Genomic DNA, 17,200 nt, shown 5'->3' with positions numbered 1-17,200 from the left:
TGTAGTATTTTTGCGTGAATTTGTTAAATACAATCGATCTTTTAACAACTATCTCTCAGGCACTGATTTGCTTTCGCTCTGTGAGCAGGATCGCTGTTGATCGACTCTAATTCTTTCCCATTCGAACATGCTCTCGGTCGTTTTTCGTTAAAAATGCGGCAAAGATCGACGTTGACGTAATGGGACCTCTTGTTATTGGAATTTACTGTTGATTCATGTTGCGACCATGTCTCATCGCGTTTGATAGGATTGATAAAGTATATTTTACTGAGACTTGTTTCCGCATCGTCGTTGATGTATTTTACGTCATTCGCGCAATTTTCTTTACTTCCCTTAATTCTCATAAGATTGTAGTGGATAACGTCGCGTTCTCCAGGGTTGTCGTATATGAGCGACGATTCCTTTGCCTGGGAAATCTTTTTAATTTCTCCGGACGACGTGGAGTTGTGTAAGTCTCCAAGTGCTTCGACAAGTTTTTTTTTTGCGTTTAGCAAGAAGAAAATTATCAATGGTCATGACGGGCGTCTCGAAGTACAGTCTCTACAGCACAGATATCATCATCGTGAGTACTAAATTGGCGATGAATTCGCGTATTATATTCATCTGTGTTAAATTGCCGGGTGTTCGAACGGCTCCGACGTGTGATAGTATTACCAGATAATGATTGATTGATTAATTGATTTTATTTATGCCCTAGTCAAAGACTTTAGGCAAATCGTGAATAAGAAATGTATAAATGTATAAAAATAAAAATAAAAATATAAGGAACAGTATAATTACCGCGGATGTACATTATGCTGTAAATGAAAATAAAAATACAGGTGATACACCCCTAGCGAAGGACGCAATAGGTATATAAAGAAATTAAAAATGAAATACGAGATTGAAGCATGCTACTCGTCCCCCGCGAAGGATGCACTAGGAAGCGATGGATAAATACCAATACTAATTTCGCAAACAAAACAGATCACAAGAATAATAGCATAAGAACTAAAGAGTAGCTTAAACTTATTTAATATATACACAGAGAGAACGGTTTCTTTGGATTTAGTAAATTTTATGAGATTCAAACAAATTTATCTTTTGGAATAGGTCCAAACAAACAAATTTTTGATTCAACAAATACGATTGTTTGATTTTTCAAATAATGAATAGCTTTACTTCAAGTAAAATATTCGTTTAATAAGAGAAAAAGGACGAGATATTGTTAAGATGTACTTACGAGCAAATATTGAAGACAAATGCGCTAGATCACTTGCTTCCAAAAATGATGTAACATTGTCAGTACTCATTTTCACGACACGACAGTCAACACGACGATATTACTACGCGGCACGGGCGGCACGGTCGGCACGAGCCACGGTTATGTTATGACGCGGGCGCGGGCGAACACGATCGTAGACATTCAGATGTTACCCAATGTTACCAACTAGCACGCCGCGCTATCGCTATACGCGTTTTATAAGACATTATTCACAGTACACATGTAGTATCCACAGGACGATATTATGAATATCGGCCATAGACAAGAGGAGTCACACAACAGAGAGCGGCTAGGCGTCTTATTTCATTGAAACTCTATATTGAATCTAACTAAATAAAATATTGTTTGGTTTAAAGATATATTTTATTTTCTTTAAATAATAATGTTTTTTTCATTAAACAATATGATATTCTGTAATGAAACAAAACAAATTTCTATCTAACAAAATAATATTTGGTGTAAAATTATGTTGTTTCAATTAAACACATCCAAGTTAAACAAATAGGATTACTGAATCTAAAGAAACCGTTCTCTCTGTGTATACAGTGAGTTGACACCCTTAAACCAAATTATGCTTAAGCAGTAGAAAGGCTCACGGTAGAACTCCGAACAGAACACAGCTAAGCGAGAAAAGATGGTCGTGGAGCTTTTCCTTAAATACAGTGATAGACGATGACGACACCACATCGATAAGAAGCGAGTTCCACAAGTAAATGCCTGCGAGGTAGAAGGACCTGTGATACGTCTCGGTTCTATGGATAGGAACATGAAAAGTGTGTGGTTGTGCTAAACGTGACGATCTTCTGATTGAGGGATCGGGATTGATGAAAATAATGAGAGAGATAAGCGCAGTAGGTCAATTTGCTGAGCGGAATCCATCCACGCCAAGAAAGTAAATAATTGATGGGATCTGCGTATCCATTTATGCAGCAGAAGATTATCCAGGAGACCAAGAGTACGACCTGACGATGGAAACCGGCGTAGAAGCTTGCCTCCAGCTTGTTGTACACGTGAGTGTCGAAGTACATGCCTTGCGGTCCGAAAATCACCGAGAGACCGGCCATAATCGCGATCAGCCAGCCGAGAATCACGCACCAAGTATGTAACTTGACTTTGCAAGATCGCGTCTTACATAACAAGTATCCAAGGCCTAATCCAATGACGTAAGGCCCAAATCTATTGTATGTCTTTATATTGATCTTCAGATAAACCTGGATTACGTTCTTCTCCCTCTTGTAATAGAGCATGGTGCCCGTTAGTTCGAAATAATAAGTTATAACAAAGGGCACGAGGACCGAAAGAAATAAACAGACGGCCAAAACAATGGCTAAGAACAGCCCTCTAAACTTGAGCATAGGATACAGTACAAGCGGCGACAGCCAAACAAACTGCATGTTGGTCGATAGGTACCAGGATTGGGACATGCACATGTTCGCTACGTTGACATGGTTGTTAACATAGAGCAAGTTGGTCCACCAATTCTCGCGACAGAAGTTTTGGTTAGTACCGACTCAGGTGTTCCAATGCGGGCCTGTACCGAATTTGTAGAACAGAGTATCATAAAAATCGATCATCATCGCGTAGGCCGGTGTTAATCTTATATAACGATGAAGATAAAATCCTATCACGTCGAAACGCCACTTTAAGCCCCGTTCCTTCTTCAACACTTCGTTGTAAGCGAGTAGGAGCCCGCTCAGAAGGAAGAAGGTATCCGTGACGATGTTGCCGTTAAGCACCAGCATGTTGTTCCAATCGTAGTGCATACGTGGAATCTGCATGAGGTTCATAATGACATCAACGACCTTCATGTAATAAGTATGATCGTAAATGATCCAGCATATGCTGATGAAGCGCAAGCCGTCTAGGCAGCGAATTTATTCCGGACGTCTATCAGTTTCCAACAGCTCTTTTCCATTCTTGTACAAAGAAAACGCCGCAAAAATACCTTCCGACGCGCTAGCACGCCGTTGCATCGCAATATCGTATCCCGTGCTGGCTATGATGATCAATGCGAACAGCACAAGAATCGATGTATAACCAATCGCCAATGTTCCACGTTGTCTGAACGGTCTCAATGGTATAATAGCATGATTCCTTAGAAACGGTGATAGTCATGTCTACACGCCCTTCGACTTTCAATTGGTCGAGCGTGATCTCGAGAGCCTCCTGTATCCGTATGATTGCAGGTGGACAGAGCGCAAAACATCCACTCGTATTGGATCGATTTGCCGGAAGTCCATTTCATCGCATTCGACGCGATAGCGACGTTCACAAGCAGGTCCCCCATGTCCAATTCACGTCGCGTCTTGTTGTCTTTGAAGATCTCGAACTGCACCGCTGCGTTGCAAGCTTGCCCGACGAACCGTGTTCCCTGATTCGGTTAATTGCTCTGTCGAGATGTTTCATGTTAAGCTCAATTCTTCGTATATTTTTGGTTATATCTCTTTTTATAGCAACTTTCTGGGCTATTTTCTTTTCTAATTCCTCCGTCTCGATTATATTGTTTGTTTTAAAATTTATTTTATTTCTGATTTCTATTATTTCATTGATCATTTTATGCAACTCGACATCCTTATTAGAGGCAGCCGATTGCCAATCGCTCGTCACAATTCGCGCCTCGCGCATGTCAAATGCGAATCAATGCGCGGCGGGCCCTTTGGCCGCCAATCGCACGTGAAGACCTGAGGTCACCGCCAACGCTTTAAATCTATTGGTGAATCCCGAGAAAAAGCTCGTTTATAAAAGAGCTTGCTTCGACGAAGAGGCTCTCTCGCTCGCAGTTCACCCGCAAGTATACTTAAAACCCGTTTTAGTACACCGCCTAGAACTAGCTTTCGCACGAATACGAATTACTTCGCTATCTCGCTTCGCGAACACGCTTTTGTTGCTTCTTGCACGCTGTACTCGCTTCTGTGCGCGCTATCACGGCTTATTCCTCTTTGCTGGAATTAAAACGAACTTGTACATATTGTATATATTGACTTTATTTCTGTGTAATATACGGATTTTTGTGTATTCATTCTTTTGACTTTTGTGAACTTTCTTCGTGCTTGTCCTTCTCGCGCTATCAACCGCGTATCCGCGCACTCTCGCACAATTACAATTTGTGGCATTTAGAGCTAATAATTCAAGTAATTGGATTTTTACTTTTTTATCTGTTGGCGAAATGTATTTTATAATCACGCACATGAATTTTGTGTCTGTAATAATTATTAAATTAATTTGGCGTCGACTTCAAAAATGATGAGAAGGTCGTCCTCTTCTGCCGCCATTCAACGCTCAGCTCAGAATTGGCACGGACTAGGGGAATCCGACTGTCTAATTAAAACAAAGCATTGCGATGGCTCTCGCGGGTGTTGACGCAATGTGATTTCTGCCCAGTGCTCTGTCAACGTGTCACATTTTTTTTTCTTTCCGACTTACATGGTGGGCAGAGAGAGAGGGATACATTTCGAGCGGCCGGTGATTACAACGTACGCCACTTCCGCGTGTTGTTGTCCCCTTAACTTTATATTTTCTTTTCAACGTGACAGCGTCCACGATCGGTATCGATCACCGATTGGCAGAGAAACTTTCGCTTTGTTATTTCTCCCGTGATGACGTTAACGTCGAAACCTGATTATTGTCGAACGTTCCTGCAAGATAGTCAAAATGTCCACCGTGTAGTAAACCCCCGACATAAATGTGTATAAATTTAAACGTGCGGTACTATGACTTCTCCTTTTTTTTTTAATAGCGTATTAGCATACTTAGGGGAAATAGAGAACGATATAACTGCGATTATTATTTATTGATTGATTTAGTATTTATTTTCTACGTTTCGGAAGGTAAACAGTAAATGTATCTTCTGTACTGGCGGCCGGTTGGTTGCTACCGGCCTCTTATCACGTTCTGCACTGGCGTTGCCAGACTCATCATATCGCCTGCCTGGGCGATATTTTCATGGCCGTTATTCAGCTCGCCGGGGATTCCCTTCATGCAGGTTGCAAAGCGCTCGCAATCATGGTGCACTTCTTCCTGGCTGCTTTCTTCTGGCTGAACATGATGTACTTCAACATCTGGTGGACGTTTAGGGATTTGCGACCAATGAGCTTGGAGAAAGGTCAGGAGACCCTCAGGCTCAGGGTCTATGCTTGCTACGCCTGGGGTGGGCCCTTTCTTGTCGCCGGTCTGGCCGCGCTTCTGGACTATCTACCGCCTCAACTGCAGTACACGTTTCTGAGGCCCCGCTTCGGCGAGAAGCAGTGTTGGTTCTACGGTGACATGGAAGTCCTGGCGTACTTCTTTGAAGTATTCTTTCGTATCGAATTTGAATATAATTTTATTCTTGGACGTTCACGATTTAATTGCTTGAATTTTTAAAGATATATTTAGTGTATTGAAAGATTTAATTCCAGCATGATAAAGTATGTTTATGATAACAGTTCCAAGTGCAGCATCTGATAAAACCGTTTCACATAATAATACAGAATCATTGAAGAGATGCAAATATGCACTCTACAGTTAATCAATATCTACCCCTTAATCGGGGTATGTCTTTTATGTAAGAGTTATCTTTTATACAAGAGTTCTTACAACTCTTAAAATTATTTTTGTTTTCCCTTAAACAGGGATATTTACAGAATAAATTGAGCATGAATTTTTGAAACAGAAAATGCGACCTTGAAATTGAAATGCAACCTCCTCTCAAAGAGGAATATCTAGAGCAGGCGCTCTGTATGTATGTGTAAGAATCGGTGAGCACTTCTTTATCGACGCTGATCGAGTTCGCCTGCGGCTCCAGCATCCCCATTTTGTGTAAGAGTAATTTTTTTTGTTTGTTCTTGAGCCTATTTGTTTTAGAATTTGGATTCTCAGGGATAGCATGTCCTATTACATCGAAACGCCTTCCGTCCTCGCAGTTGAGATCCCCTCTCTCGGTCATGTTCACACGCCGCGCGTGTACTCGCTTATTGTTCGTAAGTCGCTGTACATCTCGAACAATCGCTCGCTTCCGCATTCCTGCCTGTTTGTCTCGTAGGCAGATAAATACTTCGTTATTCTAACATTCCGTCACGTACTTGCGAATTCCTTCCGACAGTTTTTGCATGTTTTTGCATTCGCCGTACATCGTTCGCAAGATCGTACGTTTGAAATATTACTTCGCCACGATATAATATTCTCGCCGAATACCGCTGACTTGACGACTAAACGTTTCTATCACAAATTGTAACGAATCGCCATGACGCTTCGTCATGATAACGCACACTGTAAATTATTATATATCGTTAATAAACAATTTGTTGTAAATCATCTGCGTGCCTGTTGTCATGACAAAACTTCACGTTTACCCATCCTATTCGCGTTCTTATCCTATAGGATTTTTTTTTTTTTACGTGGGGAAATCCTCATCTACTGGAATCCCTGACCCGAAGGTCAGGTTTCAACCAGTAGTCCCCCTCTGGTGTTGGAGGGGGAGGACCCCCTCACTCTCTGGGAGGAGGAGTGAGGGGAGTGCCGGACTCTTACCGGCTAAAACCCCAGGGGTGTCCATCTCTGCATCTATGGAGGGCGCCCGGAAACTTGTTATAATTGCGTCCGGAACGCCCTCCGACGCCAGGCCCAACTGGGCTCCTTCCTGTGAGCCTCTTTATAGGCTCTTGGCTCCAAAGGAGCCGTTTGATTTTTATCGTGTGGCGGGATGTGGACACCACCCACCCCGCCACTCTTCCCTATGCTTTTGTAGGGAGGTGTGATTCGACGTCTCGTCTCCCACCGAGGCGCCGAACCCCCTTCCTCCTGATCTCCCCCTTCGTCGGAGGTGAAGTTCGGAGGTGCATCCTATAGGATCGCTTTTCGCTCACGTCCTCCGCACACCTGGGTCGCTCATGTCCACGTGGGACTTTCGGCTTCGGATATCGTTTCGGGTATCGGACTACGGCGTGAGTCAACATACGGCCTCTTCGGGCATGATTTAACACCTTCCCGTTCTAAATTCTCGACGATGATTCGCGGTTCGCGTTTATGCGACCCGGTGAACGCATGACGTCGGTACCGGCCTGGGTGTGTTCGTGGGACATCACAGTGTTGACTTATGTCGTAACTTCTTGCAGAAGTTGCTCGGTTCGCGTTCTCTCGACCCGGTGCATCGATCGCATTGGGACCTACTTAGACGTGTTCCCCGGACTCGAGGAATTACACTTGTATCAAAATTATTCATTTGTCGCACGCGGTTCGCGTTATCACAATCCGCGTGACGTATCTCGCGATAAGCGTTCTCTCGCCTTTTCTCGTAGTCAGCTAGTTGCGTTAATGACGCTAGTTCATTAAGAAACTCGACGGTTCGCGAACTCGTCAACCCAAGAAAAACAATAAAATTCCGTGTTTCGCGATCACCCTATAGATATCTCTCAACTCGCTTGTTGTGATTTTAATCCCCTCGCAACGTTACTTTTCGTTTCCCCGTTACATTACTCTATCGGGTGTCAAGCAAGTTTCTATTTAATTCAATGACGCTATTCATTAAATTTTATTCCAATTTCCCGTTGGATTTGTTAACCCTTTTTTCCAGGATCAGGTAATGAATCAGGAATTTGTTTGTCGCAATACGTTTGTTCTTATATTTTTGTGGGGATTGTTTGTACATATGTTTTTCAGGGAAAACAATAAATGAAATTAATATTTCGCTTACGCAGAATTAGAATATCGCCGCATCGTTTTTATTGATTCTCAATCGCACGCTCGTATTGTAATTGTTGTCGCACGCTTTTTTCACTTACAACTAACGCTCAACGGAATTATCATTAATTAAACGCAAAATGGCACTTGGCATTTCGATTACGCTACTCGTCACAAGCATGTATGACTTTGTCTTTTGAGGCTAGCGATATTTTGAAACTTTTGAGAAATTTCTTACTACGCCTTTGTACTCTTAATCGCGGTATCTGAGTTTGAGAAAATTATTTGACGCAAATTCATACTTTGACTCGCGGGTTACGCACAATGAAAATAATTCACATTATCTCTCAAATATAATATTTGGCTCGTGCCTTTGATTAATCAATTGAACCGAGTTCAAGTAATCTTATGACTTATGTCACGAAAGAAAAAGGAAAACAGTAAATCTTCATCTTGGCAAAAAATTTGATTTACACAAAAGAAAATAAACTTGAAAGTTAAACATAAGAGGATGAAGAACAAAATTGTAAAGTAAAGTTACGCTCGCATCTCTTCCGCTCTCTTATTGAGCTCGCACGACGGTAAAATCCGCCTCCGTGGCCTCGGCTGCTCGCTGCTCGCCGTCGGGTTGTCCCCTCGAACGCCTCGCCTGCACCTTCCTCGGGTGTATCAGTGGTCTCGGCAGCAAAACATTTGACAGGATCGTCGGTGTTGCTCGCCTCTCTGATGTGCTCGGCTCGCCAGCAGTGTGCGGCTGCAAGCATCATCCAGAAACTATGTTGTTACTGTGATTAACACGCAACGTGGCCTATATCGTGTTCCATTGTTGTTTAACTTTTTGCATAACGACTGTATAAACCAAGTTCCGTCCTTTTTACTTCTGTGGGAAACAAAACCTGTAAAGTCAGCAAGTTGTCATTTTAATCACAAAGAATTTAAGAGGTAATAGTACAAAATAAAAATATTTAATTAAAATAAAATAAATACATTTTTCTTGTAAAAAAACGGCGCTGCTAGACTTAGAAATGTAATAAAGTAGGGGAGAGACCGGGGCTTGTTGGCACAAGAGGCAAATTGGCAATGCGTTCTATTTATGTATTTATAGCGAAAAAAACAATGGAAAAGTTATCACAAAATATCTCTTATATGACATAGGTACTTTTCCCAAAGTTTTATTTTAATCAAACAAGTATTACAATAGAAAAAGAGAAAACTTTGATTCAAGAGGTGGCAAGTAAATTTTCGAGCGTTTCAAAATATCGTATTAATGTTCTTCGGCTTGAGAAGTAAATCAGAGTGACGTATCATTAGTTAAAAGAAACGTTTCTATTACTATACGACATGTTATTTTGAGGAACAACAGTAATTTATTGTAATAAGATGACTGAAATCAAACGTATATAGGGTGTCACGTCTTTTTCACTCCCGGTCGTACCCGGGGCGTGCGACGGATCAAAAGGGGTCCGGGGAGAGAAGGGTGATGGGCCTCTCCGACGACTCCTCGCACGGCTCGGTAATCCGACGCGAAACCTTAATATTGGGCGCCAGACGCGTAGACACGCGTCCACGAAATACTCCAAAACCGCGAAAATCCGGAAACACAAAACGCAAGAGATCCGGCGTGCGAGAGAGAGCGGCCAGCTCGACTAATGATTGTGGGCGGGGTTGATAAAAGGGCAGCGCAACATTCGGCGGGGTGACGCGTAAATCACACTCACATAGTTAATGAAATTAGAGAACAAGGTTTATTGTAAAGAGTCGTGTAATTAATGAACAGAAGAAGAATGCAATTATGAAAGTCAGACATTAATTGTGTAATTAATAAGCAAAAGGAAGATGAGAATATCAAACTCAGACATTAGATAAATTTTTCCGATTGTCAATGAACGCAGTTAGATAACGTAGCATGAAAGGTTTTAGTCTCGAGCTTGGATGAAATACAGTAAACGGAACATATTAAATAATACGTGAATTCACAGCAGACGCGCGGAATGCGTCGTGATCAAGAAAATTAAACTTACAACTAACATAGAATATCGGCAAAACGATACAGCCGAATATGAAATGACCGGAATAAACGCGAAATAATAGCATCAATAACACGAAATATCGCGAAGTAGTGGTGGGTCACGCTCCGATCGCGTGAACGTCACGTCCAAAGCCGCACAAGAATTCTGTCGCCAGATTATCTTAATCTAACGCCAGGATCTTAATTCCTAATCTAACGCGAGTACCTTAATTCTTAGCCTAACGCGAGTGTCTTAATCTAACGCGAGCGATATTTGTAGCGCAAGCAACGTCCAAGCGCAACACGCTATTGCCAGCAATCCTTTATAACGCAAAATACTGTAGCTAACGCGAAAATACGAAATTCTCGCGAGTAACAACGCAAGATACTATAACCGACGCGAAAACACGAATTTCACCGCGAGTAACAACGCAAAATACTACAACTAACGCGAAAACACGAAATTACCGCGAGTAACGGAGGAACGCAATAGCGAACGCGAATGCCATTCTAACGCGAATCGTACCCTAACGCAACCACGGGCTGAACGCAATCACTCGCACGCGACAATCAAACGGGACGCAATAATAAGTCGCCGCGGATTATACGTAACGCAGGAAACAGCCCAACGATTATTTTCTAACGCCCTTGACATCCTAACGCCAAAATCCACCGAGCGCGAGTAACATTCCAACGCGAATAATCTCTAAACGCACTCATTCCAGCGCGAAAAACGACCAAATGCAATTATTAATCTAACGCGAATAATATCTCGACGCAAGTACCAGCGGAACGCAATTACTTCAACGCGAAAGATAACCGAACGCGAAGGATACTCTGACGCGAATATCCTAATGCATGAAATTTCCGAGCACGAAATATGCGAACACATTACTGCCGCGTGGGGAATCTAAGTCCCGACCGTACGAATTACTACGCACCGGGTAATCCGCGGTAGCGAACACGCGAGGTCGCGAGAAATGGCGCACTCACGGTATCGAACGTCGTCATTAACGCGCCTGCCACGATCTCCAGGAGTCGGCAAATTTCGGTCGCGATCCCGCGGCCACGAAACCCTTCCGGTGCCCCTCGCTTCAGTTATCGATCGCTAAGTCAGCCTTATCGGCGAGTACGCTAATTAGCGAGATTATTCCCGGGCGGGCGAGCGCGCCCCGGAGAGCGGTGTCGTGGCTTTACATCGAAATTATTACGCGAGGCAACCTCACCGTAGGTCGATTCTCCCCCGAGGATCCTCGCCGTCGTCCCAAGGGTCGAACAAGGCAGCAGCCAGGAGTTTTACGGAGCTCCAGAGTACGATTACCGAATAGACTATTGTACGTGCGTCGGCTATCGAGGACGATCCAAGAATGCTCCGGAATTTTCGCTTGATGGCGGAATTGATAGCGCGCCCCACCCCGGGCGTACGCGGCCCCGCGACGTTAGCGCGGACCAATGAGGGGTGAGCTCGCGGTGGATTCTTGCGTAGGGCCGTGAACTACGGCTTTCCGCAGGGCGCCAAACGGCCCTTTGCTCGCGCGGCGATTTTCCGGGATCCTTTCCGGTAGCGGACGGGACGTGATTGCCTCCGCGATCCTCCTTCTCGGTCCGGGAATGGCGGCCGTTTATCCCAGAATCCGGTCAGTGGTTTTGAGGAGGGCAGGTGAGCTTATTCTGCCCCAGCGTCCTGGGGCCCTGCCATTAAGGATCCGCCCGCCGCTGTGTCACGCGCCGCGCGCGGGTCTTTCCGCGCTCCCCTGTGCTCGGCGGCCCGCAAGCATCGCCGAAATCCGCCTTTCCTCGTCCGATCTCTCGCCTCTGTTCTTTCCGTCGACTCCGTTTTCCGCGATCCTCTGCATCCTCCCAGGAGACTCCGGTCTTCGGCTCGGTGAGGCGCCACGCAAATGATACAAAAATAAAATAAAAGGGATCAGTAAACGCAACGCAATTATAATATGCCCCCCTGGAGATCTCGCCTCGATTCATTGAACCGTCCTCGGGCGTGAAAAGGTCGCGAAACCGCGCCTTGTGACGGCGGCGCGCGGCGGGGCGCTGCAACGGTGCAGCGAAACTGCAACGTCACAAGGGATGGGGTATGTTGGCTCATATCACGGCACGCTTAGCTTGACTCGTTGTTGCTGCGCGCGTGAGAATTGTGTGAGTATGTGATTTGCTACCTACAATGCTAATAGAAGCTAGATATATATTTATAGCGTCAATGACAATACCTGGAGCGCTTGCGAAAACTATTAAAAAATCCGCATGAATTGGAATCCGAAGTGTTGGTGCGGAAATTGTATCCAACTCATCCATTTCTATAGCCACGTCACAACCGGGGTCATATTTATTTCCTTGGCATGCTTGAATAATAAATAATTTAGGCTTTCCTGCTAGGCTTTGGCATTTCTCGGCCATAAAGTGGTACCAAATAGAATTAGCTTCATAACTTGTATCGTAAGCGCACAGTCGACCTTCTGAACCATGAGTTAGAATGGTTATTAAAATACAATCGCTATCTGTATGGTCGATTTCGGCAGCTGTAAAAGTAATAATCTGCTTGTTATTTCAGTTACATATATTACAGTTATATTTATGATAAAGTGCATCTTACCTCTTTGTAATTCTTGGTTTATTGTAACGTTGTGGGGTGGGGGGAGGGCAGTCAATTAGAACGCGCCATTGTCGGGATAGCCACGTGACGGATAGGGAAAGGAGTATAAATAGCAGCATCGACTGCGGAGCTATCATTATCTTTTAGGCTCTCGAAGGCTACAGGTCACAGATCAGGAGCAATGGAAGCGTTTAGGAGAATTGTTTCATATTTTGATATATTTATACAAAAGAGATTGGACGTCATCAAACAGCTGCCTCTTGAAATATCCAACATGATTTTTGGCATTTTGGGCAATCGATCTTTCCGGACGGTTTCAACGGTGTCTGAAGCATGGGAAACGATATCTATGGATGAACGGAGACGCAGGCTCCGTCTTGCGAAATTAAATGTAATGAAAATGTAATAAAATGTAAACCTGTAAAATGTAATAAAATTCTAACGTTCAAATTCAATGAACGAAACGGCACATGTACATGGGTGGGGGGTGGGGGAGAAGGGGGAGTGGGGTTGGGGGAGGGCAGCCAATTAGAACGCGCCATTTTTGGGGTAGCCACGTGACGGATAGGGAAAGGAGTATAAATAGCAGCATCGACTGCGGAACTATCATTATCTTTTAGGCTCTCGAAGGTTACAGGTCACAGATCAGGAGCAATGGAAGCGTTTAGGAGAATTGTTTCATATTTTGATATGTTTATCCATTTGTTGTGTCTAATCCATCTGTATGCGTGTTGAAATTTAAAGCCCGGATCAACTTGACTCCCTTGGCACGCTCCAATGAAAAACAATTTCGGCTTTCCGGCAAGTGTTGGGCATTTTTCGGCCGTGAAATTATTCCAAAGAGAATTGGTTGCGTAAATAGTATCGAAAGACATGAGTTGTTCTTGATGACCATGTGTTAATACAGATATTATAATAGGATCGTGATTTGTGTGGTCTATTTCCGCAGCTGTGAAAATAATAATCTGTTTGTTATTTCAATTACACATATTTTAGTTATATCTATGACAAAGTGCATCTTACCCATTTTTAATTCTTGTTGGATTTCTTTGTAAGGACAATCATTACATATTTTAACTTGGAATCCAAGATTATTCCAAGTTTTTTTTAAATTCTGGTAATCAATCTCCGTACCGAAGCGAGTAAGATTTCCCATTGATATCCTTATCGAAAAATGTGTGGTTAAAGATTATTGCTATTTCTCGATGACGGTGATTCATCTTATAATACATGGGAGTATGTGTAGCAACTGTCCTGTAAAAAGAATTTTGTCTTGTTCTTATTGTGTAAATTTATTAAAGAAAAGTATATATTTGTTCCACCAATAGTGATTAACAAGAAAAACTCTATTTTTAATCGACAACGTTTGGCAATATCATGACGGTTCGACCATTGGTTTTGGTCGGATTAATCGTCACGTTTCGACCATGGGATTTGGTCTTTTCTAAATTGATATAATTTTTGATACTTGTGTATAAGCATCTCATTTTTATTAAATTAAATTATTTAAAATTTATTACGAAAAATATTACCTCAGCCAGGATTTGAACCTGGAACTTTCCTCATTCCGTGTAGGGCGTCGTATCAATTCGACCACCGAGGCATGTGGTAATATTCTTCGTAACGACGTAAATTGATTAAAATTGAGTATAATTTGACACGATTTATATGCTGCTTGCAGCGTGCTCAAACAGATGCAGTTACTTTCCTGGACAATCATGAAAGCAATCGCAGTTTCTACGCTATTCAAGAATTAGATCATGTCGCTCATGAGGAGAGAAAGGAGAAAGCGACGCTGCAACACGAATTGTTCGATAAGTTTCTGACCTATCATCCGGACAAGAATTCGTGCTTCTGTTCAGTATGTAGGCAGTTGCGCATACTACTTTGTTCCACATTTCCTTGCCAAGTCTTGAGTTAATAATATATCATAATCATCACTCTTGCATAACAATGCATGTTCCTTTTGCTACAATCCGCGAAGATACTTGTTTGGATGTTTTGTATCGTATTGTTCGATGTCAACACCGACAACCCAATATTCGCCTGATTAATTTACAGCAAATTTATACTTTTTCCCAAGAATTTTATTTCGCCCAGAGTCATTAAAAGACCAATGTGTGTTTGTAATAATGTCCTAGTATAACGTAAATTCGTATTTCTCGATACGTTTGTCTAACATGTTCGTGGAAAGGATTTTTCGTGTGCGTCGCATAATAAGGTTCGCTCACGAACGATAATTTACACTAATTCCAGCTGCTTCAAAAGATGTAAGAATTGTCGTCGCAATTGTAGACATTTTATTGAATTCGGACATTGTTAAATTTATATGCATAAAAGATACTTTTGTCCAGTTGAATGCTAATAATACTGATAGAAAAGATTTAGAAATCTGCGTAGTCGGGCGGATGGTTACAATACTCAAATAAATTAATCGAAATTACAAACGTTTCGGTCCCTTGATTTGGATCTTCCTCAGTGTAAAAAACAGACATGAAGTTCACAGATTGTGGTCGGGGATCGATGATCTTACACCGACGAGCGCCGGGGATACAATAAATAATGAGATATTATGAAACATTGAATCCACAAGTAATATAAACAAAATAGAAAGGAAAATTATATGTGAGAGAGTCTCTCGATAATCGGAAAATATGACATCTCTTATTATCAGCTCCTTCTGATTCTCACAATTAGAAAAATTGGTTTGGTTAAGTTGAGTCGTTAACTTTATAAAACGTGCGACCCCGAGCAATAACCTTCAAGAGTCTCTATTTTCTTCTCGACGACAAAAATTATTAAAGGTGCCAATACGTACGTTGTTAATTACGGCCAACTAATGTAAATATATTATATTACGAGAGTTGTAGCCGATATCTCTATGTCGGCAGAGTATCTGCAAAGCGTATAAAATTTTTTTTGGATGAATTCAAGGAGCTATCACGTTGCACGTTTATCTGCGTTTTCTGATGAAATACTATTAATAATATTAAAAAACTTGGATTTGATGACGTTATGCCATTTGAATTATGTAAATAGACGCTTCAATAATTTGATAAGGGACCCTTTACTCTGTACACGTTTGAACATGCGATGTATTGTATCTGACAGATATATATGCGCGATATATTTCGTTACTTTACAACTAAATGTAAATCTTTCCAACAGTTAGATCTTGCATCAAGCGTCTTTTCCGTTTCGTGAATTTCGTGAACTTTCTTTATAATTGCGGCAGGGGTTTTACGCACTTAAGTTTAAGTTGCTGCCAATTTGTCGACAATCTTGCTCTATTTAAAATTTTAAAGATATGCAAAAATTTTAAAGAATTGGACCTAACTAAATGTGATCGCATAGACAACGAAGAATTTTCATATCTTGAGCAGCTAAATGGTTTGAAATATTTAGACCTTTGTGATTTATTTATAGAAGCTCAACGTCTTTGCAAAATATTGCAAATAAACGTATGTGTGAGTTAAATTTGAAACTTAAGCGTTGTATAATCGTAGACACAGTTGCAATAGAGTTGAGAAATTCGTGTCCGAACATGGAAGCAATATATTTACAGGACACAAGTAATCTTATATTGCAAGGTATTAATATTTTCGCTGACTATAAGAACTTACTTAGAAAATTAAAACTTTCCTTATTCGGATGCCCAATCGCTGATAATAGCTTGAACAGATCACTTTCTTGTTGTCAACATTTAGAAGAAGTTTTTTTGTCCTACGCTGTTCTCACTGATCACAAGTTGGAATTACATAGTGCAGTGCCAAAACTTGGAAAAGTTATATCTTTTTGACACGAATTTTATGATACCTGATAAATGTTGTCATTTTGGAACAATGTCTTAAACTGCAAGAGTTTTATCTTATATTCTGTGATATTAGCGATTGATTGGTTAATCACTGGAAGGAAAGATATTCGGGGAGGGGGAGGGAGAGGGAGAGGGAGAGAAGAAAGAAAGCAGAAGTGTGACAAAGGAAAAAGATAAGGATGTATTTTAAATATCAGTTTCTGTTTACTTTTCTTTTTATCTCTCCAAATTTTTTATGATAATCTTATCTATATAGATTGCAAAATCTTGAATGTGCAAATTTTTCTTTCCATTTATCCAAATTTTTAATGATAGGGTAGAGCGGGGTCAAAAGTAACGCGGGGTGAAAGTAACAACTCAAATATCTATAGTTATAGGCATAGATGCGAATGCTTCTGTTGATTAACGGATGAAGCTGAACAAGCTATAACGTTTCTCAGAACGCCTGCGGCCTGGGTATTGAGTGGACGTGTGCAATAAATAAAATATGTTTTTGAGGCCGTAAAGTAGTTTCTTCCGACAATCTTAAACTTTTAATATAATATATCCACTGCAAGTAAGTACTTTTTCTTTTAGGTTATATTTGAGTTTCGTTATTTTTGCTTATTATAATAATTATTACTTATTCATTTTTGGCATTTTATTATTAAAAATTTCAAGTCAAAGTTCAAAAACATATTCGGGACGATTGTAACAACTGTGATTCAAAGTAATTTTTATTTGTACTAGTCCTTAAAGACATTGTGTTTCTATCATTTAAAAATATAATAACAAAAAATGTTTATAATTAAATGAACAAAGTTAATGTTTTCTATAATTGATATAAAGAAGTTATGTTTTAATAGAATA

General features: G+C 41.4%; 1 pseudogene; it reads right to left on the bottom strand.

The window, feature by feature from the left end:
* On the bottom strand, positions 1-5,242 carry LOC139778916 (nose resistant to fluoxetine protein 6-like; annotated as a pseudogene).
* Between the last annotated feature and the right edge of the window lie 11,958 nt (positions 5,243-17,200).

This window comes from Temnothorax nylanderi, unplaced genomic scaffold (genome assembly GCF_030848795.1).
Source record: "Temnothorax nylanderi isolate EJ_2023f unplaced genomic scaffold, tnyl_v1.0 TNYL_tig0202_pilon, whole genome shotgun sequence".
Classification (NCBI taxonomy): Eukaryota; Metazoa; Arthropoda; class Insecta; order Hymenoptera; family Formicidae; genus Temnothorax; species Temnothorax nylanderi.
This window is presented reverse-complemented; position numbering and strand designations above follow the sequence as displayed.